The sequence below is a fragment of the Scyliorhinus torazame genome, chromosome 25 (assembly GCF_047496885.1).
Source record: "Scyliorhinus torazame isolate Kashiwa2021f chromosome 25, sScyTor2.1, whole genome shotgun sequence".
Classification (NCBI taxonomy): domain Eukaryota; kingdom Metazoa; phylum Chordata; class Chondrichthyes; order Carcharhiniformes; family Scyliorhinidae; genus Scyliorhinus; species Scyliorhinus torazame.
The window spans coordinates 14,646,388-14,669,627 of NC_092731.1; the positions used below are offsets into that span (position 1 = coordinate 14,646,388).

At 56.1% G+C, this 23,240-nt stretch overlaps 1 long non-coding RNA gene across 3 annotated transcripts in view; it reads left to right on the forward strand.

The window, feature by feature from the left end:
• Window positions 1-23,240, forward strand: part of LOC140402519 (uncharacterized) — a 57,663-nt gene that overhangs the window by 28,109 nt on the left and 6,314 nt on the right. The window contains exon 2 of one of the 3 annotated variants that reach the window (XR_011938156.1): window positions 18,237-18,409. This is a non-coding gene — a long non-coding RNA (uncharacterized lncRNA). Of the gene's footprint in view, window positions 1-18,236; window positions 18,410-21,856; window positions 21,977-22,300; window positions 22,323-23,240 lie in introns of those variants that run through there. The other 2 variants (XR_011938154.1, XR_011938157.1) reach the window with 2 other exon arrangements.

Genomic DNA, 23,240 nt, shown 5'->3' on the forward strand with positions numbered 1-23,240 from the left:
ATAGACATCTCCCTCCGACAGTGCAGCGCTCCCTCAGTACTGGCATCAGGGGGAGTGTCGGCCTGGATTATAGCACTCAAATCCTAGAGTATAGACATCTCCCTCCGACAGTGCGGCGCTCCCTCAGTACTGGCACCGGGGGGAGTTCGGCCTGGATTACAGCATTCAAATCCTAGAGTATATACATCTCCCTCCGACAGTGCGGCGCTCCCTCAGTACTGGCACCGGGGGGAGTATCGGCCTGGATTATGGAGCTCAAATCCTAGAGTATAGACATCTACCTCCGACAGTGCGGCGCTCCCTCAGTACTGGCACCGGGGGGAGTGTCGGCCTGGATTATGGAGCTCAAATCCGAGAGTATATACATCTACCCCCGACAGTGCAGCGCTCCCTCAGTACTGTCACCGGGGGGAGTGTCGGCCTGGATTATGGAGCTCAAATCCTAGAGTATAGACATCTACCCCCGACAGTGCGGCGCTCCCTCAGTACTGGCACCGGGGGGAGTGTCGGCCTGGATTATGGAGCTCAAATCCTAGAGTATAGACATCTCCCTCCGACAGTGCAGCGCTCCCTCAGTACTGGCACCGGATGGGGGAGTGTGGGCCTGGATTATAGCGCTCAAATCCTAGATTGTAGACATCTCCCTCCGACAGTGCAGCGCTCCCTCAGTACTGGCACCGGGGGGAGTGTGGGCCTGGATTATGGAGCTCAAATCCTAGAGTATAGACATCTACCTCCGACAGTGCAGCGCTCCCTCAGTACTGGCACCGGGGGGAGTGTCGGCCTGGATTATGGAGCTCAAATCCTACAGTATAGACATCTCCCTCCGACAGTGCAGCACTCCCTCAGTACTGGCACCGGGGGGAGTGTCGGCCTGGATTATAGCACTCAAATCCTAGAGTATAGACATCTCTCTCCGACAGTGCAGCGCTCCCTCAGTACTGGCACCGGGGGAAGTGTGGGCCTGGATTATGGAGCTCAAATCCTAGAGTATAGACATCTACCTCCGACAGTGCAGCACTCCCTCAGTACTGGCACCGGGGGGAGTGTCTGCCTGGATTATAGCACTCAAATCCTAGAGTATAGACATCTACCCCCGACAGTGCAGCTCTCCCTCAGTACTGGCACCGGAGGGGGGAGTGTCGGCCTCGATTATGGAGCTCAAATCCGAGAGTAGAAACATCTACCTCCGACAGTGCAGCACTCCCTCAGTACTGGCACCGGGGGGAGTGTCATACTGGATTATGGAGCTCAAATCCTAGAGTAGAAACATCTACCTCCGACAGTGCAGCACTCCCTCAGTACTGGCACCGGGGGGGAGTGTGGGACTGGATTATGGAGCTCAAATCCTAGAGTAGAAACATCTACCTCCGACAGTGCAGCACTCCCTCAGTACTGGCACCGGAGGGGGGAGTGTCGGCCTGGATTATGGAGCTCAAATCCTAGAGTGGAAACATCTACCTCCGACAGTGCAGCGCTCCCTCAGTACTGGCACCGGGGGGGAGTGTCATACTGGATTATGGAGCTCAAATCCTAGAGTAGAAACATCTACCTCCGACAGTGCAGCACTCCCTCAGTACTGGCACCGGGGGGAGTGTCATACTGGATTATGGAGCTCAAATCCTAGAGTCGAAACATCTACCTCCGACAGTGCAGCGCTCCCTCAGTACTGGCACCGGGGGGGAGTGTCATACTGGATTATGGAGCTCAAATCCTAGAGTCGAAACATCTACCTCCGACAGTGCGGCGCTCCCTCAGTACTGGCACCGGGGAGAGTGTCGGCCTGGATTATGGAGCTCAAATCCTAGAGTATATACATCTCCCTCCGACAGTGCAGCACTCCCTCAGTACTGGCACCGGGGGGAGTGTCGGCCTGGATTATAGCGCTCAAATCCTAGAGTATAGACATCTACCTCCGACAGTGCAACGCTCCCTCAGTACTGGCACCGGGGGGAGTGTCGGCCTGGATTATAGCACTCAAATCCTAGAGTATAGACATCTACCCCCGACAGTGCGGCGCTCCCTCAGTACTGGCACCGGGGGGAGTGTCGGCCTGGATTATAGCGCTCAAATCCTAGAGTATAGACATCTATCCCCGACAGTGCAGCGCTCCCTCAGTACTGTCACCGTGGGGAGTGTCGGCCTGGATTATAGCGCTCAAATCCTAGAGTATATACATCTACCACCGACAGTGCAGCGCTCCCTCAGTACTGGCACCGGGGGGAGTGTCGGCCTGGATTAAAGCGCTCAAATCCTAGAGTATAGACATCTACCTCCGACAGTGCGGCGTTCCCTCAGTACTGGCACCGGGGGGAGTGTGGGCCTGGATTATGAAGCTCAAATCCTAGAGTAGAAACATCTCCCTCCGACAGTGCGGCGCTCCCTCAGTACTGGCACCGGAGGGAGTGTCATACTGGATTATGGAGCTCAAATCCTAGAGTAGAAACATCTCCCTCCGACAGTGCAGCGCTCCCTCAGTACTGGCATCGGGGGGAGTGTCGGCCTGTATTATGGAGCTCAAATCCTAGAGTATATACATCTCCCTCCGACAGTGCGGCGCTCCCTCAGTACTGGCACCGGGGGGAGTGTCGGCCTGGATTATGGAGCTCAAATCCTTGAGTACAGACATCTCCCTCCGACAGTGCGGCGCTCCCTCAGTACTGGCACCGGGGGGAGTGTCGGCCTGGATTATAGCACTCAAATCCTAGATTATAGACATCTACCTCCGACAGTGCGGCGCTCCCTCAGTACTGGCACCGGGGGGAGTGTCGGCCTGGATTATAGCGCTAAAATCCTAGAATATATACATCTCCCTCTGACAGTGCGGCGCTCCCTCAGTACTGGCACCGGGGGGAGTGCCGGCCTGGATTATGGAGCTCAAATCCTAGAGTATATACATCTCCCTCCGACAGTGCGGCGCTCCCTCAGTACTGACACCGGGGGGAGTGTCGGCCTGGATTATGGAGCTCAAATCCTAGAGTATAGACATCTCCCTCCGACAGTGCGGCGCTCCCTCAGTACTGACACCGGGGGGAGTGTCGGCCTGGATTATGGAGCTCAAATCCTAGAGTATAGACATCTCCCTCCGACAGTGCGGCGCTCCCTCAGTACTGGCACCGGGGGGAGTGTCGGCCTGGATTATAGCGCTCAAATCCTAGAGTATAGACATCTCCCTCCAACAGTGCGGCGCTCCCTCAGTACTGGCACCGGGGGGAGTGTCGGCCTGGATTATGGAGCTCAAATCCGAGAGTGTAGACATCTACCCCCGACAGTGCAGCGCTCCCTCAGTACTGGCACCGGGGGGAGTGTCGACCTGGATTATGGAGCTCAAATCCTAGAATATAGACATCTCCCTCCGACAGTGCGGCGCTCCCTCAGTACTGGCACCGGGGGGAGTGTGGGACTGGATTATGGAGCTCAAATCCGAGAGTATAGACATCTCCCTCCGACAGTGCGGCGCTCCCTCAGTACTGGCACCGGGGGGAGTGTCGACCTGGATTATGGAGCTCAAATCCTAGAGTATAGACATCTACCCCCGACAGTGCGGCGCTCCCTCAGTACTGGCACCGGGGGGAGTGTGGGCCTGGATTATAGCGCTCAAATCCTAGAGTATAGACATCTCCCTCCGACAGTGCAGCGCTCACTCAGTACTGGCACCGGGGGGAGTGTCGGCCTGGATTATGGAGCTCAAATCCAAGAATATATACATCTCCCTCCGAGAGTGCTGCGCTCCCTCAGTACTGGCACCGGGGGGAGTGTCGGCCTGGATTATGGAGCTCAAATCCGAGAGTATAGACATCTACCTCCGACAGTGCGGCGCTCCCTCAGTACTGGCACCGGGGGGAGTGTCGGCCTGGATTATGGAGCTCAAATCCTAGAGTATAGACATCTACCTCCGACAGTGCAGCACTCCCTCAGTACTGGCACCGGGGGGTGTGTCGGCCTGGATTATGGAGCTCAAATCCTAGAGTATATACATCTCCCTCCGACAGTGCGGCGCTCCCTCTGTCCTGGCACCGGGGGGAGTGTCGGCCTGGATTATGGAGCTCAAATCCTAGAGTATAGACATCTACCTCCGACAGTGCGGCGTTCCCTCAGTACTGGCACCGGGGGGAGTGTGGGCCTGGATTATGGAGCTCAAATCCTAGAGTATAGACATCTCCCTCCGACAGTGCAGCGCTCCCTCAGTACTGGCACCGGGGGGAGTGTCGGCCTGGATTATGGAGCTCAAATCCTAGAGTATAGACATCTACCTCCGACAGTGCAGCGCTCCCTCAGTACTGGCACCGGGGGGAGTGTGGGCCTGGATTATGGAGCTCCAATCCTAGAGTATAGACATCTCTCTCCGACAGTGCAGCGCTCCCTCAGTACTGGCACCGGGGGAAGTGTGGGCCTGGATTATGGAGCTCAAATCCTAGAGTATATACATCTACCTCCGACAGTACAGCGCTCCCTCAGTACTTGCACCGGGGGGGGAGTGTCGGCCTGGATTATGGAGCTCAAATCCTAGAGTATAGACATCTCCCTCCGACAGTGCAGCGCTCACTCAGTACTGGCACCGGGGGGAGTGTGGGCCTGGGTTATGGAGCTCAAATCCTAGAGTATATACATCTACCTCCGACAGTGCAGCGCTCCCTCAGTACTGGCACCGGGGGGAGTGTGGGCCTGGATTATGGAGCTCAAATCCTAGAGTATAGACATCTACCCCCGACAGTGCAGCGCTCCCTCAGTACAGGCACCGGGGGGAGTGTGGGCCTGGATTATAGCGCTCAAATCCTAGAATATATACATCTCCCTCCGACAGTGCGGCGCTCCCTCAGTACTGGCACCGTGGGGAGTGTCGGCCTGGATTATGGAGCTCAAATCCTAGAGTATATACATCTCCCTCCGACAGTGCGGCGCTCCCTCAGTACTGGCACCGTGGGGAGTGTCGGCCTGGATTATGGAGCTCAAATCCTAGAGTATATACATCTCCCTCCGACAGTGCAGCGCTCCCTCAGTACTGGCACCGGGGGGAGTGTCGGCCTGGATTATGGAGCTCAAATCCTAGAAAATAGACATCTCCCTCCGACAGTGCGGCGCTCCCTCAGTACTGGCACCGGGGGGAGTGTGGGCCTGGATTATAGCGCTCAAATCCTAGAGTATATACATCTCCCTCCGACCGTGCAGCTCTCCCTCAGTACTGGCACCGGGGGGAGTGTCATACTGGATTATGGAGCTCAAATCCTAGAGTAGAAACATCTACCTCCGACAGTGCAGCACTCCCTCAGTACTGGCACCGGGGGGGAGTGTGGGACTGGATTATGGAGCTCAAATCCTAGAGTAGAAACATCTACCTCCGACAGTGCAGCACTCCCTCAGTACTGGCACCGGAGGGGGGAGTGTCGGCCTGGATTATGGAGCTCAAATCCTAGAGTAGAAACATCTACCTCCGACAGTGCAGCACTCCCTCAGTACTGGCACCGGGGGGAGTGTCATACTGGATTATGGAGCTCAAATCCTAGAGTCGAAACATCTACCTCCGACAGTGCAGCGCTCCCTCAGTACTGGCACCGGGGGGGAGTGTCATACTGGATTATGGAGCTCAAATCCTAGAGTCGAAACATCTACCTCCGACAGTGCGGCGCTCCCTCAGTACTGGCACCGGGGAGAGTGTCGGCCTGGATTATGGAGCTCAAATCCTAGAGTATATACATCTCCCTCCGACAGTGCAGCACTCCCTCAGTACTGGCACCGGGGGGAGTGTCGGCCTGGATTATAGCGCTCAAATCCTAGAGTATAGACATCTACCTCCGACAGTGCAACGCTCCCTCAGTACTGGCACCGGGGGGAGTGTCGGCCTGGATTATAGCACTCAAATCCTAGAGTATAGACATCTACCCCCGACAGTGCGGCGCTCCCTCAGTACTGGCACCGGGGGGAGTGTCGGCCTGGATTATAGCGCTCAAATCCTAGAGTATAGACATCTATCCCCGACAGTGCAGCGCTCCCTCAGTACTGTCACCGTGGGGAGTGTCGGCCTGGATTATAGCGCTCAAATCCTAGAGTATATACATCTACCACCGACAGTGCAGCGCTCCCTCAGTACTGGCACCGGGGGGAGTGTCGGCCTGGATTAAAGCGCTCAAATCCTAGAGTATAGACATCTCCCTCCGACAGTGCAGCGCTCCCTCAGTACTGGCACCGGGGGGAGTGTCGGCCTGGATTATGAAGCTCAAATCCTAGAGTAGAAACATCTCCCTCCGACAGTGCGGCGCTCCCTCAGTACTGGCACCGGAGGGAGTGTCATACTGGATTATGGAGCTCAAATCCTAGAGTAGAAACATCTCCCTCCGACAGTGCAGCGCTCCCTCAGTACTGGCATCGGGGGGAGTGTCGGCCTGTATTATGGAGCTCAAATCCTAGAGTATATACATCTCCCTCCGACAGTGCGGCGCTCCCTCAGTACTGGCACCGGGGGGAGTGTCGGCCTGGATTATGGAGCTCAAATCCTTGAGTACAGACATCTCCCTCCGACAGTGCGGCGCTCCCTCAGTACTGGCACCGGGGGGAGTGTCGGCCTGGATTATAGCACTCAAATCCTAGATTATAGACATCTACCTCCGACAGTGCGGCGCTCCCTCAGTACTGGCACCGGGGGGAGTGTCGGCCTGGATTATAGCGCTAAAATCCTAGAATATATACATCTCCCTCTGACAGTGCGGCGCTCCCTCAGTACTGGCACCGGGGGGAGTGCCGGCCTGGATTATGGAGCTCAAATCCTAGAGTATATACATCTCCCTCCGACAGTGCGGCGCTCCCTCAGTACTGACACCGGGGGGAGTGTCGGCCTGGATTATGGAGCTCAAATCCTAGAGTATAGACATCTCCCTCCGACAGTGCGGCGCTCCCTCAGTACTGACACCGGGGGGAGTGTCGGCCTGGATTATGGAGCTCAAATCCTAGAGTATAGACATCTCCCTCCGACAGTGCGGCGCTCCCTCAGTACTGGCACCGGGGGGAGTGTCGGCCTGGATTATAGCGCTCAAATCCTAGAGTATAGACATCTCCCTCCAACAGTGCGGCGCTCCCTCAGTACTGGCACCGGGGGGAGTGTCGGCCTGGATTATGGAGCTCAAATCCGAGAGTGTAGACATCTACCCCCGACAGTGCAGCGCTCCCTCAGTACTGGCACCGGGGGGAGTGTCGACCTGGATTATGGAGCTCAAATCCTAGAATATAGACATCTCCCTCCGACAGTGCGGCGCTCCCTCAGTACTGGCACCGGGGGGAGTGTGGGACTGGATTATGGAGCTCAAATCCGAGAGTATAGACATCTCCCTCCGACAGTGCGGCGCTCCCTCAGTACTGGCACCGGGGGGAGTGTCGACCTGGATTATGGAGCTCAAATCCTAGAGTATAGACATCTACCCCCGACAGTGCGGCGCTCCCTCAGTACTGGCACCGGGGGGAGTGTGGGCCTGGATTATAGCGCTCAAATCCTAGAGTATAGACATCTCCCTCCGACAGTGCAGCGCTCACTCAGTACTGGCACCGGGGGGAGTGTCGGCCTGGATTATGGAGCTCAAATCCAAGAATATATACATCTCCCTCCGAGAGTGCTGCGCTCCCTCAGTACTGGCACCGGGGGGAGTGTCGGCCTGGATTATGGAGCTCAAATCCGAGAGTATAGACATCTACCTCCGACAGTGCGGCGCTCCCTCAGTACTGGCACCGGGGGGAGTGTCGGCCTGGATTATGGAGCTCAAATCCTAGAGTATAGACATCTACCTCCGACAGTGCAGCACTCCCTCAGTACTGGCACCGGGGGGAGTGTCGGCCTGGATTATGGAGCTCAAATCCTAGAGTATATACATCTCCCTCCGACAGTGCGGCGCTCCCTCTGTCCTGGCACCGGGGGGAGTGTCGGCCTGGATTATGGAGCTCAAATCCTAGAGTATAGACATCTACCTCCGACAGTGCGGCGTTCCCTCAGTACTGGCACCGGGGGGAGTGTGGGCCTGGATTATGGAGCTCCAATCCTAGAGTATAGACATCTCTCTCCGACAGTGCAGCGCTCCCTCAGTACTGGCACCGGGGGAAGTGTGGGCCTGGATTATGGAGCTCAAATCCTAGAGTATATACATCTACCTCCGACAGTACAGCGCTCCCTCAGTACTTGCACCGGGGGGGGAGTGTCGTCCTGGATTATGGAGCTCAAATCCTAGAGTATAGACATCTCCCTCCGACAGTGCAGCGCTCACTCAGTACTGGCACCGGGGGGAGTGTGGGCCTGGGTTATGGAGCTCAAATCCTAGAGTATATACATCTACCTCCGACAGTGCAGCGCTCCCTCAGTACTGGCACCGGGGGGAGTGTGGGCCTGGATTATGGAGCTCAAATCCTAGAGTATAGACATCTACCCCCGACAGTGCAGCGCTCCCTCAGTACAGGCACCGGGGGGAGTGTGGGCCTGGATTATAGCGCTCAAATCCTAGAATATATACATCTCCCTCCGACAGTGCGGCGCTCCCTCAGTACTGGCACCGTGGGGAGTGTCGGCCTGGATTATGGAGCTCAAATCCTAGAGTATATACATCTCCCTCCGACAGTGCGGCGCTCCCTCAGTACTGGCACCGTGGGGAGTGTCGGCCTGGATTATGGAGCTCAAATCCTAGAGTATATACATCTCCCTCCGACAGTGCAGCGCTCCCTCAGTACTGGCACCGGGGGGAGTGTCGGCCTGGATTATGGAGCTCAAATCCTAGAAAATAGACATCTCCCTCCGACAGTGCGGCGCTCCCTCAGTACTGGCACCGGGGGGAGTGTGGGCCTGGATTATAGCGCTCAAATCCTAGAGTATATACATCTCCCTCCGACCGTGCAGCTCTCCCTCAGTACTGGCACCGGGGGGAGTGTCGGCCTGGATTATGGAGCTCAAATCCTAGAGTAGAGACATCTACCTCCGACAGTGCGGCGGTCCCTCAGTACTGGCATCGGGGGGAGTGTGGGCCTGGATTATGGAGCTCAAATCCTAGAGTATATACATCTCCCTCCGACAGTGCAGCGCTCCCTCAGTACTGGCACCGGGGGGAGTGTGGGCCTGGATTATGGAGCTCAAATCCTAGAGTATAGACATCTACCTCCGACAGTGCAGCACTCCCTTAGTACAGGCACCGGGGGGAGTTTCGGCCTGGATTATAGCACTCAAATCCTAGAGTATAGACATCTACCCCCGACAGTGCGGCGCTCCCTCAGTACTGGCACCGGGGTGGGGTGTCGGCCTGGATTATAGCGCTCAAATCCTAGAGTATAGACATCTACCCCCGACAGTGCGGCGCTCCCTCAGTACTGGCACCGGGGGGAGTGTCGGCCTGGATTATGGAGCTCAAATCCTAGAGTATAGACATCTCCCCCCGACAGTGCGGCGCTCCCTCAGTACTGGCACCGGGGGGAGTGTGGGCCTGGATTATGGAGCTCAAATCCTAGAGTATAGACATTTCCCTCCGACAGTGCAGCGCTCCCTCAGTACTGGCACCGGGGGTAGTGTCGGCCTGGATTATGGAGCTCAAATCCTAGAGTATAGACATATCCCCCCGACAGTGCGGCGCTCCCTCAGTACTGGCACCGGGGGGAGTGTGGGCCTGGATTATGGAGCTCAAATCCTAGAGTATAGACATTTCCCTCCGACAGTGCAGCGCTCCCTCAGTACTGGCACCGGGGGGAGTGTGGGCCTGGATTATGGAGCTCAAATCCTAGCGTATAGACATCTCCCTCCGACAGTGCAGCGCTCCCTCAGGACTGGCACCGCGGGGAGTGTCGGCCTGGATTATGGATCTCAAATCCTAGAGTATATACATCTACCACCGACAGTGCTGCGCTCCCTCAGTACTGGCACCGGGGGGCGTGTCGGCCTGGATTATAGCGCTCAAATCCTAGAGTACATACATCTCCCTCCGACAGTGCAGCGCTCCCTCAGTACTGGCATCGGGGGGAGTGTCGGCCTGTATTATGGAGCTCAAATCCTAGAGTATAGACATCTCCCTCCGACAGTGCGGCGCTCCCTCAGTATTGGCACCGGGGGGAGTGTCGGCCTGGATTATGGAGCTCAAATTCTTGAGTACAGACATCTCCCTCCGACAGTGCGGCACTCCCTCAGTACTGGCACCGGGGGGAGTGTCGGCCTGGATTATAGCGCTCAAATCCTAGAGTATATACATCTACCCCCGACAGTGCAGCGCTCCCTCAGTACTGGCACCAGGGGGAGTGTCGGCCTGGATTATAGCGCTAAAATCCTAGAATATATACATCTCCCTCTGACAGTGCGGCGCTCCCTCAGTACTGGCACCGGGGTGAGTGCGTGCCTGGATTATGGAGCTCAAATCCTAGAGTATATACATCTACCCCCGACAGTGCAGCGCTCCCTCAGTACTGACACCGGGGGGAGTGTCGGCCTGGATTATGGAGCTCAAATCCTAGAGTATAGACATCTCCCTCCGACAGTGCGGCGCTCCCTCAGTACTGACACCGGGGGGAGTGTCGGCCTGGATTATGGAGCTCAAATCCTAGAGTATAGACATCTCCCTCCGACAGTGCGGCGCTCCCTCAGTACTGGCACCGGGGGGAGTGTCGGCCTGGATTATAGCGCTCAAATCCTAGAGTATAGACATCTCCCTCCGACAGTGCGGCGCTCCCTCAGTACTGGCACCGGGGGGAGTGTGGGCCTGGATTATGGAGCTCAAATCCGAGAGTGTAGACATCTACCCCCGACAGTGCAGCGCTCCCTCAGTACTGGCACTGGGGGGAGTGTCGAACTGGATTATGGAGCTCAAATCCTAGAGTATAGACATCTCCCTTCGACAGTGCGGCGCTCCCTCAGTACTGGCACCGGGGGGAGTGTGGGCCTGGATTATGGAGCTCAAATCCGAGAGTATAGACATCTCCCTCCGACAGTGCGGCGCTCCCTCAGTACTGGCACCGGGGGGAGTGTCGACCTGGATTATGGAGCTCAAATCCTAGAGTATAGACATCTACCCCCGACAGTGCGGCGCTCCCTCAGTACTGGCACCGGGGGGAGTGTGGGCCTGGATTATGGAGCTCAAATCCAAGAATATATACATCTCCCTCCGACAGTGCAGCGCTCCCTCAGTACTGGCACCGGGGGGAGTGTCGGCCTGGATTATGGAGCTCAAATCCTAGAGTATAGACATCTACCTCCGACAGTGCGGCGCTCCCTCAGTACTGGCACCGGGGGGAGTGTCGGCCTGGATTATGGAGCTCAAATGCTAGAGTATAGACATCTACCTCCGACAGTGCAGCACTCCCTCAGTACTGGCACCGGGGGGAGTGTCGGCCTGGATTATGGAGCTCAAATCCTAGAGTATATACATCTCCCTCTGACAGTGCGGCGCTCCCTCTGTCCTGGCACCGGGGGGAGTGTCGGCCTGGATTATGGAGCTCAAATCCTAGAGTATAGACATCTACCTCCGACAGTGCGGCGTTCCCTCAGTACTGGCACCGGGGGGAGTGTGGGCCTGGATTATGGAGCTCCAATCCTAGAGTATAGACATCTCTCTCCGACAGTGCAGCGCTCCCTCAGTACTGGCACCGGGGGAAGTGTGGGCCTGGATTATGGAGCTCAAATCCTAGAGTATATACATCTACCTCCGACAGTACAGCGCTCCCTCAGTACTGGCACCGGGGGGGGAGTGTCGGCCTGGATTATGGAGCTCAAATCCTAGAGTATAGACATCTCCCTCCGACAGTGCAGCGCTCACTCAGTACTGGCACCGGGGGGAGTGTGGGCCTGGATTATGGAGCTCAAATCCTAGAGTATAGACATCTACCCCCGACAGTGCAGCGCTCCCTCAGTACAGGCACCGGGGGGAGTGTGGGCCTGGATTATAGCGCTCAAATCCTAGAATATTTTCATCTCCCTCCGACAGTGCGGCGCTCCCTCAGTACTGGCACCGTTTATAGCGCTCAAATCCTAGAGTATATACATCTACCTCCGACAGTGCAGCGCTCCCTCAGTACTGGCACCGGGGGGAGTGTGGGCCTGGATTATGGAGCTCAAATCCTAGAGTATAGACATCTACCCCCGACAGTGCAGCGCTCCCTCAGTACAGGCACCGGGGGGAGTGTGGGCCTGGATTATAGCGCTCAAATCCTAGAATATATACATCTCCCTCCGACAGTGCGGCGCTCCCTCAGTACTGGCACCGTGGGGAGTGTCGGCCTGGATTATGGAGCTCAAATCCTAGAGTATATACATCTCCCTCCGACAGTGCGGCGCTCCCTCAGTACTGGCACCGTGGGGAGTGTCGGCCTGGATTATGGAGCTCAAATCCTAGAGTATATACATCTCCCTCCGACAGTGCAGCGCTCCCTCAGTACTGGCACCGGGGGGAGTGTCGGCCTGGATTATGGAGCTCAAATCCTAGAAAATAGACATCTCCCTCCGACAGTGCGGCGCTCCCTCAGTACTGGCACCGGGGGGAGTGTGGGCCTGGATTATAGCGCTCAAATCCTAGAGTATAGACATCTACCTCCGACAGTGCGGCGGTCCCTCAGTACTGGCATCGGGGGGGAGTGTGGGCCTGGATTATGGAGCTCAAATCCTAGAGTATATACATCTCCCTCCGACAGTGCAGCGCTCCCTCAGTACTGGCACCGGGGGGAGTGTGGGCCTGGATTATGGAGCTCAAATCGTCGAGTATAGACATCTACCTCCGACAGTGCAGCACTCCCTTAGTACAGGCACCGGGGGGAGTTTCGGCCTGGATTATAGCACTCAAATCCTAGAGTATAGACATCTACCCCCGACAGTGCGGCGCTCCCTCAGTACTGGCACCGGGGTGGGGTGTCGGCCTGGATTATAGCGCTCAAATCCTAGAGTATAGACATCTACCCCCGACAGTGCGGCGCTCCCTCAGTACTGGCACCGGGGGGAGTGTCGGACTGGATTATGGAGCTCAAATCCTAGAGTATAGACATCTCCGCCCGACAGTGCGGCGCTCCCTCAGTACTGGCACCGGGGGGAGTGTGGGCCTGGATTATGGAGCTCAAATCCTAGAGTATAGACATTTCCCTCCGACAGTGCAGCGCTCCCTCAGTACTGGCACCGGGGGTAGTGTCGGCCTGGATTATGGAGCTCAAATCCTAGAGTATAGACATATCCCCCCGACAGTGCGGCGCTCCCTCAGTACTGGCACCGGGGGGAGTGTGGGCCTGGATTATGGAGCTCAAATCCTAGAGTATAGACATTTCCCTCCGACAGTGCAGCGCTCCCTCAGTACTGGCACCGGGGGGAGTGTGGGCCTGGATTATGGAGCTCAAATCCTAGCGTATAGACATCTCCCTCCGACAGTGCAGCGCTCCCTCAGTACTGGCACCGGGTGGAGTGTCGGCCTGGATTATGGATCTCAAATCCTAGAGTATATACATCTACCACCGACAGTGCTGCGCTCCCTCAGTACTGGCACCGGGGGGGAGTGTCGGCCTGGATTATGGAGCTCAAATCCTAGAGGATAGACATCTCCCTCCGACAGTGCAGCGCTCCCTCAGTACTGGAACCGGGGGGAGTGTGGGCCTGGATTATAGCGCTCAAATCCTAGAGTACATACATCTACCTCCGACAGTGCAGCGCTCCCTCAGTACTGGCACCGGGGGGAGTGTGGGCCTGGATTATAGCGCTCAAATCCTAGAGTATAGACATCTCCCTCCGACAGTGCAGCGCTCCCTCAGTACTGGCACCGGGGGGAGTGTCGGCCTGGATTATGGAGCTCAAATCCTAGAGGATAGACATCTCCCTCCGACAGTGCGGCGCTCCCTCAGTACTGGCACCGGGGGGAGTGTCGGCCTGGATTATAGCGCTCAAATCCTAGAGTATATACATCTCCCTCCGACAGTGCGGCGCTCCCTCAGTACTGGCACCGGGGGGAGTGTCGGCCTGGATTATGGAGCTCAAAACCGAGAGTATATACATCTACCCCCGACAGTGCAGCGCTCCCTCAGTACTGGCACCGGGGGGAGTGTCGGCCTGGATTATGGAGCTCAAATCCTAGAGTATAGACATCTCCCTCCGACAGTGCGGCGCTCACTCAGTACTGGAACCGGGGGGAGTGTCGGCCTGGATTATGGAACTCAAATCCTAGAGTATAGACATCTCCCTCCGACAGTGCAGCGCTCCCTCAGTACTGGCACCGGGGGTGGGGAGTGTCGGCCTGGATTATGGAGCTCAAATCCTACAGTATAGACATCTACCTCCGACAGTGCAGCGCTCCATCAGTACTGGCACCGGAGGGGGGAGTGTCGGCCTGGATTATGGACCTCAAATCGTAGAGTGTATACATCTACCTCCGACAGTGCAGCGCTCCCTCAGTACTGGCACCGGGGGGAGTGTCGGCCTGGATTATGGAGCTCAAATCCTAGAGTATAGACATCTCCCTCCGACAGTGCCGCACTCCCTCAGTACTGGCACCGGGGGGAGTGTCGGCCTGGATTATGGAGCTCAAATCCTAGAGTATAGACATCTCCCTCCGACAGTGCAGCGCTCCCTCTGTACTGGCACCGGGGGGAGTGTCGGCCTGGATTATGGAGCTCAAATCCTAGAGTATAGACATCTCCCTCCGACAGTGCAGCACTCCCTCCGTACTGGCACCGGAAGGAGTGGTGGCCTGGATTATGGAGCTCAAATCCTAGAGTATAGACATCTCCCTCCGACAGTGCAGCGCTCCCTCAGTACTGGCATCAGGGGGAGTGTCGGCCTGGATTATAGCACTCAAATCCTAGAGTACATACATCTCCCTCCGACAGTGCAGCGCTCCCTCAGTACTGGCACCGGGGGGAGTGTCGGCCTGGATTATAGCACTCAAATCCTAGAGTATATACATCTCCCTCCGACAGTGCGGCGCTCCCTCAGTACTGGCATCGGGGGGAGTGTCGGCCTGGATTATGGAGCTCAAATCCTAGAGTGTAGACATCTCCCTCCGACAGTGCGGCGCTCCCTCAGTACTGGCACCGGGAGGAGTGTGGGCCTGGATTATGGAGCTCAAATCCTAGAGTATAGACATCTACCCCCGACAGTGCAGCGCTCCCTCAGTACTGGCACCAGGGGGAGTGTCGGCCTGGATTATGGAGCTCAAATCCGAGAGTATATACATCTACCCCCGACAGTGCAGCGCTCCCTCAGTACTGTCACCGGGGGGAGTGTCGGCCTGGATTATGGAGCTCAAATCCTAGAGTATAGACATCTACCCCCGACAGTGCGGCGCTCCCTCAGTACTGGCACCGGGGGGAGTGTCGGCCTGGATTATGGAGCTCAAATCCTAGAGTATAGACATCTCCCTCCGACAGTGCAGCGCTCCCTCAGTACTGGCACCGGAGGGGGGAGTGTGGGCCTGGATTATAGCGCTCAAATCCTAGATTGTAGACATCTCCCTCCGACAGTGCAGCGCTCCCTCAGTACTGGCACCGGGGGGAGTGTGGGCCTGGATTATGGAGCTCAAATCCTAGAGTATAGACATCTACCTCCGACAGTGCAGCGCTCCCTCAGTACTGGCACCGGGGGGAGTGTCGGCCTGGATTATGGAGCTCAAATCCTACAGTATAGACATCTCCCTCCGACAGTGCAGCACTCCCTCAGTACTGGCACCGGGGGGAGTGTCGGCCTGGATTATAGCACTCAAATCCTAGAGTATAGACATCTCTCTCCGACAGTGCATCGCTCCCTCAGTACTGGCACCGGGGGGAGTGTCGTTCTGGATTATGGAGCTCAAATCCTAGAGTATAGACATCTCCCTCCGACAGTGCAGCGCTCCCTCAGTACTGGCACCGGGGAAGTGTGGGCCTGGATTATGGAGCTCAAATCCTAGAGTATAGACATCTACCTCCGACAGTGCAGCACTCCCTCAGTACTGGCACCGGGGGGAGTGTCGGCCTGGATTATAGCACTCAAATCCAAGAGTATAGACATCTACCCCCAACAGTGCAGCTCTCCCTCAGTACTGGCACCGGAGGGGGGAGTGTCGGCCTGGATTATGGAGCTCAAATCCTAGAGTAGAAACATCTACCTCCGACAGTGCAGCACTCCCTCAGTACTGGCACCGGGGGGAGTGTCATACTGGATTATGGAGCTCAAATCCTAGAGTAGAAACATCTACCTCCGACAGTGCAGCACTCCCTCAGTACTGGCACCGGGGGGGAGTGTGGGCCTGGATTATGGAGCTCAAATCCTAGAGTAGAAACATCTACCTCCGACAGTGCAGCACTCCCTCAGTACTGGCACCGGAGGGGGGAGTGTCGGCCTGGATTATGGAGCTCAAATCCTAGAGTCGAAACATCTACCTCCGACAGTGCAGCACTCCCTCAGTACTGGCACCGGGGGGAGTGTCATACTGGATTATGGAGCTCAAACCCTAGAGTCGAAACATCTACCTCCGACAGTGCAGCGCTCCCTCAGTACTGGCACCGGGGGGGAGTGTCATACTGGATTATGGAGCTCAAATCCTAGAGTCGAAACATCTACCTCCGACAGTGCGGCGCTCCCTCAGTACTGGCACCGGGGAGAGTGTCGGCCTGGATTATGGAGCTCAAATCCTAGAGTATATACATCTCCCTCCGACAGTGCAGCACTCCCTCAGTACTGGATGCGGGGGGAGTGTCGGCCTGGATTATAGCGGTCAAATCCTAGAGTATAGACATCTACCTCCGACAGTGCAGCGCTCCCTCAGTACTGGCACCGGGGGGGAGTGTCGGCCTGGATTATAGCACTCAAATCCTAGAGTATAGACATCTACCCCCGACAGTGCGGCGCTCCCTCAGTACTGGCACCGGGGGGAGTGTCGGCCTGGATTATAGCGCTCAAATCCTAGAGTATAGACATCTATCCCCGACAGTGCAGCGCTCCCTCAGTACTGTCACCGTGGGGAGTGTCGGCCTGGATTATAGCGCTCAAATCCTAGAGTATATACATCTACCACCGACAGTGCAGCGCTCCCTCAGTACTGGCACCGGGGGGAGTGTCGGCCTGGATTAAAGCGCTCAAATCCTAGAGTATAGACATCTCCCTCCGACAGTGCAGCGCTCCCTCAGTACTGGCACCGGGGGGAGTGTCGGCCTGGATTATGGAGCTCAAATCCTAGAGTAGAAACATCTCCCTCCGACAGTGCGGCGCTCCCTCAGTACTGGCACCGGAGGGAGTGTCATACTGGATTATGGAGCTCAAATCCTGGAGTATATACATCTCCCTCCGACAGTGCAGCGCTCCCTCAGTACTGGCACCGGGGGGAGTGTCATACTGGATTATGGAGCTCAAATCCTAGAGTAGAAACATCTACCTCCGACAGTGCGGCGCTCCCTCAGTACTGGCACCGGGGGGAGTGTCGGTCTGGATTATGGAGCTCAAATCCTAGAGTATAGACATCTCCCTCCGACAGTGCAGCGCTCCCTCAGTACTGGCACCGGGGGGAGTGTCGGCCTGGATTATGGAGCTCAAATCCTAGAGTATAGATATCTACCCCCGACAGTGCGGCGCTCCCTCAGTACTGGCACCGGGGGGAGTGTCGGCCTGGATTATAGCGCTCAAATCCTAGAGTATATACATTTATCACCGACAGTGCGGCGCTCCCTCAGTACTGGCACCGGGGAGAGTGTCGGCCTGGATTATGGAGCTCAAATCCTAGAGTATAGACATCTACCCCCGACAGTGCGGCGCTCCCTCAGTACTGACACCGGGGGGGGGAGTGTCGGCCTGGATTATTGGGTTCGAGTAGGGTGGGGACGTGAATCTAAGCCCTCCCGATCATGAGGTAGGTGGGGAGCGCTGTCCCCACTCAGGTGTCAAACAGGAGATAGAATTTATCATAGAATTTACAGTGCAGAAGGAGGCCATTCAGCCCATCGAGTCTGCACCGGCTCTTGGAAAGAGCACCCTACCCAAGGTCAACACCTCCACCCTATCCCCATAACCCAGTAACCCCACCCAACACTAAGGGCAATTTTGGACACTAAGGGCAATTTAGCATGGCCAATCCACCTAACCCGCACATCTTTGGACTGTGGGAGGAAACCGGAGCACCCGGAGGAAACCCACGCACACACGGGGAGGACGTGCAGACTCCGCACAGACAGTGACCCAAGCCGGAATCGAACCTGGGACCCTGGAGCTGTGAAGCAATTGTGCTATCCACAAGGCTACCGTGCTGCCCTGTCGGAGGTAGATGTTGGACTAATGGTGAATGTCTTTCTTTGGCCAGAGATCTCTTGATGGAGGCGTTGTGAGTCCGTGGAGGCTACGGAAAGATAGAAAGAGAGAGAGGGACGGAGGGGATACGGCTGGCAAGGCATTCGCGGAAGAGGAACCTTCCCAAACGACGGGACCTCCTCAACGCCCAACGTCAGGGGCAGACGATCACGGCAGCAGTTTGAGGTAAGGAAGGTGATTGAAGGTGGACCTCCAAAGAGTGACTCTCATTATTCCGGTGGTCAAGTGGTAAAATGGTCAAGGGCAGGCCACGAAAATGGTCATGGAGGCCGAACAATGGTCAAGCAAAGTGGAAAGGAACTAGGCGATTAAAGCAAAAACGAGGGCCCCCAAGGAAGAGAAATGGTCAAGGGCTTTACAGATGGTCAAGGGGGCTGATAGAATGGTCAAGCGGGCCGGAGAAATGGTCAAGTGGGCTTTAAAAATGGTCAAGGGGGTTGCAAAATGGTGAAGGGGGCTTTAAAAATGGTCAAGGCAGCTGAAAAATGGTCATGTTGGGTTAGAAAATGGTCAAGGGGGCTGAGAAAATGGTCAAGTTGGGTTATAAAATGGTCAAGGGGGCTGAGAAAATGGTCAAGGGAGCTGAGAAGTGGTCAAGTTAGGTTATAAAATGGTCAAGGGGGCTGAAAAGTGGTCAAGGGGGCTGAGAAGTGGTCAGGTTGGGTTATAAAATGGTCAAGGGGGCTGAGCAAATGGTCAAGGGAGCTGAGAAGTGGTCAGGTTGGGTTATAAAATGGTCAAGGGGGCTGAGAAAATGGTCAAGGGGGCTGAGAAGTGGTCAAGTTAGGTTATAAAATGGTCAAGGGGGCTGAAAAGTGGTCAAGGGGGCTGAGAAGTGGTCAGGTTGGGTTATAAAATGGTCAAGGGGGCTGAGAAAATGGTCAAGGGGGCTGAGAAGTGGTCAAGTTAGGTTATAAAATGGTCAAGGGGGCTGAGAAAATGGTCAAGGGGGCTGAGAAGTGGTCAAGTTGGGTTATAAAATGGTCAAGGGGGCTGAGAAAATGGTCAAGGGGGCTGAGAAGTGGTCAAGTTGGGTTATAAAATGGTCAAGGGGCTGAGCAAATGGTCAAGGGAGCTGAGAAGTGGTCAAGTTGGGTTATAAAATGGTCAAGGGGGCTGAGCAAATGGTCAAGGGAGCTGAGAAGTGGTCAGGTTGGGTTATAAAATGGTCAAGGGGGCTGAGAAAATGGTCAAGGGGGCTGAGAAGTGGTCAAGTTGGGTTATAAAATGGTCAAGGGGGCTGAGCAAATGGTCAAGGGGGCTGAGAAGTGGTCAAGTTGGGTTATAAAATGGTCAAGGGACTGAGCAAATGGTCAAGGGGGCTGAGAAGTGGTCAGGTTGGGTTATAAAATGGTCAAGGGAGCTGAGAAGTGGTCAGGTTGGGTTATAAAATGGTCAAGGGGGCTGAGAAGTGGTCAAGTTGGGTTATAAAATGGTCAAGGGGGCTGAGCAAATGGTCAAGGGGGCTGAGCAAATGGTCAAGGGGGCTGAGGAGTGGTCAAGTTGGGTTATAAAATGGTCAAGGGGCTGAGAAAATGGTCAAGGGAGCTGAGAAGTGGTCAAGTTGGGTTATAAAATGGTCAAGGGGCTGAGAAAATGGTCAAGGGAGCTGAGAAGTAGTCAACTTGGGTTATAAAATGGTCGAAGGGGCTGTAAAAATGGTCAAGGGGGCTGAGAAGTGGTCAACTTGGGTTATAAAATGGTCAAGGGGGCTGAGAAAATGGTCAGGTGGGGCTGAGAAGTGGTCAAGTTAGGTTATAAAATGGTCAAGGGGGCTGAAAAGTGGTCAAGGGGGCTGAGAAGTGGTCAAGTTGGGTTATAAAATGGTCAAGCGGCTGAAAAGTGGTCAAAGGGGCTTTAAAAATTGTCAAGGGGGCTTTAAAAAGGGTCAGGGGGGCTGAGAAGTGGTCAAGTTGGGTTATAAAATGGTCAAGGGGCTGAAAAGTGGTCAAAGGGGCTTTAACAATGGTCAGGGGGGCTTTAAAAAGGGTCAGGGGGGGCTTTAAAAATGGTCAAGGGGGCTGAGAAGTGGTCAAGTTGGGTTATAAAATGGACAACGGGGCTTTAAAAATGGTCAAGGGGGCTGAGAAGAGGTCAAGTTGGGTTATAAAATGGTCAAGGGGCTGAAAAGTGGTCAAAGGGGCTGAGAAGAGGTCAAGTTGGGTTATAAAATGGTCAAGGGGGCTGAGCAAATGGTCAAGGGGGCTGAGAAGTGGTCAGGTTGGGTTATAAAATGGTCAAGGGGGCTGAGAAAATGGTCAAGGGGGCTGAGAAGTGGTCAAGTTAGGTTATAAAATGGTCAAGGGGGCTGAAAAGTGGTCAAAGGGGCTTTAAAAGTGGTCAGGGGGGGGCTTTAAAAATGGTCAAGGGGGCTGAGAAGTGGTCAAGTTGGGTTATAAAATGGACAACGGGGCTTTAAAAATGGTCAAGGGGGCTGAGAAGAGGTCAAGTTGGGTTATAAAATGGTCAAGGGGCTGAAAAGTGGTCAAAGGGGCTGAGAAGAGGTCAAGTTGGGTTATAAAATGGTCAAGGGGGCTGAGCAAATGGTCAAGGGGGCTGAGAAGTGGTCAGGTTGGGTTATAAAATGGACAACGGGGCTTTAAAAATGGTCAAGGGGGCTGAGAAGAGGTCAAGTTGGGTTATGAAATGGTCAAGGGGGCTGAGCAAATGGTCAAGGGGGCTGAGAAGAGGTCAAGTTGGGTTATAAAATGGTCAAGGGGGCTGAGAAGTGGTCAAGTTGGGTTATAAAATGGTCAAGGGGCTGAAAAGTGGTCAAGGGGGCTGAAAAGTGGTCAAAGGGGCTTTAAAAGTGGTCAGGGGGGGGCTTTAAAAATGGTCAAGGGGGCTGAGAAGTGGTCAGGTTGGGTTATAAAATGGTCCAAAGGGGGCTTCAAAAATGGTCAAGGGGGCTGAGAAGAGGTCAAGTTGGGTTATAAAATGGTCAAGGGGGCTGAGCAAATGGTCAAGGGGGCTGAGAAGTGGTCAGGTTGGGTTATAAAATGGTCAAGGGGGCTGAGAAAATGGTCAAGGGGGCTGAGAAGAGGTCAAGTTGGGTTATAAAATGGTCAAGGGGGCTGAGCAAATGGTCAAGGGGGCTGAGAAGAGGTCAAGTTGGGTTATAAAATGGTCAAGGGGGCTGAGAAGTGGTCAAGTTGGGTTATAAAATGGTCAAGGGGCTGAAAAGTGGTCAAGGGGGCTGAAAAGTGGTCAAAGGGGCTTTAAAAGTGGTCAGGGGGGGGCTTTAAAAATGGTCAAGGGGGCTGAGAAGTGGTCAGGTTGGGTTATAAAATGGTCCAAAGGGGGCTTCAAAAATGGTCAAGGGGGGCTTTAAAAGTGGTCAGGCTGCGTCAGAAAATGGTCAAGTGGGCCGCAACAAGATGGCCGGGGGAGGGGGGGGGAGGGGGAGGGGGAGGGATTCAAATTCCAACCGTCTTCTTCCCCCTTTCCCGGCCGCCTGGGCGCTGATTGACGGCCGACCGGGCCAGTGGGGAAGGGGAGGGGCGGGGCGGCGGGCCGGCCGGGCCAATGGGGAGGGCGAGAGGCGGGCACTTCCGGGCCCGGCCGACTACATAAGGGGGGCGCCCGGGCCGCGCCACTTCCTGTCCGGCCCGGGCTGCCGGCGAGAGCGGAGCTCCTCCTCCTGCTACAGAGGCAGCTGAGGCCAGCTCCCCCTGAGCCCCCCCTCCCCAAAATAACTCTGCCCCCCCCCCCCAACCTGACATGGAGGACTAGGTAACCCTGGTCTGCCTTGACTGGGGGGGGGGGGGCATGTCGAACAGACCCTCTTAAAGGGGCCGCTCTTAAAGGGACCGCTCTTAAAGGGGCCACACCCTCCGGACCGTTTAGGTTGGGGGGGGGGGGTCTGCGAATTCGCATGGGGATCCGCCCCCGACGTGCCGGCACGTCGCCCGCGGCGGGTCTTAAGGGGCCTCCGGCGGAGCGCGTTTTCTTAAAGGGGCCACGGTTTTATTCGCCGCCCCCCCCCCCCCTCCCCCCGCCCCCTCCCCCGCCCCATACCCCGCCACCCCGGGGGTGGAGCGGGAGAGGCGGCGCGAAGCCCGGCCGAGAGGTGGCACGGGTGAGAAGGGGTCCCGGAGTCGTTTAGAAGTCCCCGTTTACCCCCCCCCCCCCAAACGGGAGTCCCGGAGTTTGGAGACTGAGGGAGGGAGTCGCGGAGTTGGGAGACTGAGGGAGGGAGTCGCGGAGTTTGGAGACTGAGGGAGGGAGTGTCGGAGTTTGGAGACTGAGGGAGGGAGTCGCGGAGTTTGGAGACTGAGGGAGGGAGTCCCGGAGTTTGGAGACTGAGGGAGGGAGTCGCGGAGTTTGGGGACTGAGGGAGGGAGTGTCGGAGTTTGGAGACTGAGGGAGGGAGTCGCGGAGTTTGGAGACTGAGGGAGGGAGTCCCGGAGTTTGGAGACTGAGGGAGGGAGTCCCGGAGTTTGGAGACTGAGGGAGGGAGTCGCGGAGTTTGGAGACTGAGGGAGGGAGTCCCGGAGTTTGGAGACTGAGGGAGGGAGTCCCGGAGTTTGGAGACTGAGGGAGTCCCGGAGTTTGGAGACTGAGGGAGTCCCGGAGTTTGGAGACTGAGGGAGGGAGTCCCGGAGTTCGGAGACTGAGGGAGGGAGTCCCGGAGTTTGGAGACGGAGGGAGGGAGTCGCGGAGTTTGGAGACTGAGGGAGGGAGTCGCGGAGTTTGGAGACTGAGGGAGGGAGTCCCAGAGTTTGGAGACTGAGGGAGGGAGGGATTCGCGGAGTTTGGAGACTGAGGGAGGGAGTCGCGGAGTTTGGCGACTGAGGGAGGGAGTCGCGGAGTTTGGAGACTGAGGGAGGGAGTCCCGGAGTTTGGAGACTGAGGGAGGGAGTCCCGGAGTTTGGAGACTGAGGGAGGGAGTCGCGGAGTTTGGCAACTGAGGGAGGGAGTCGCAGAGTTTGGAGACTGAGGGAGGGAGTGTTGGAGTTTGGAGACTGAGGGAGGGAGTCGCGGAGTTTGGAGACTG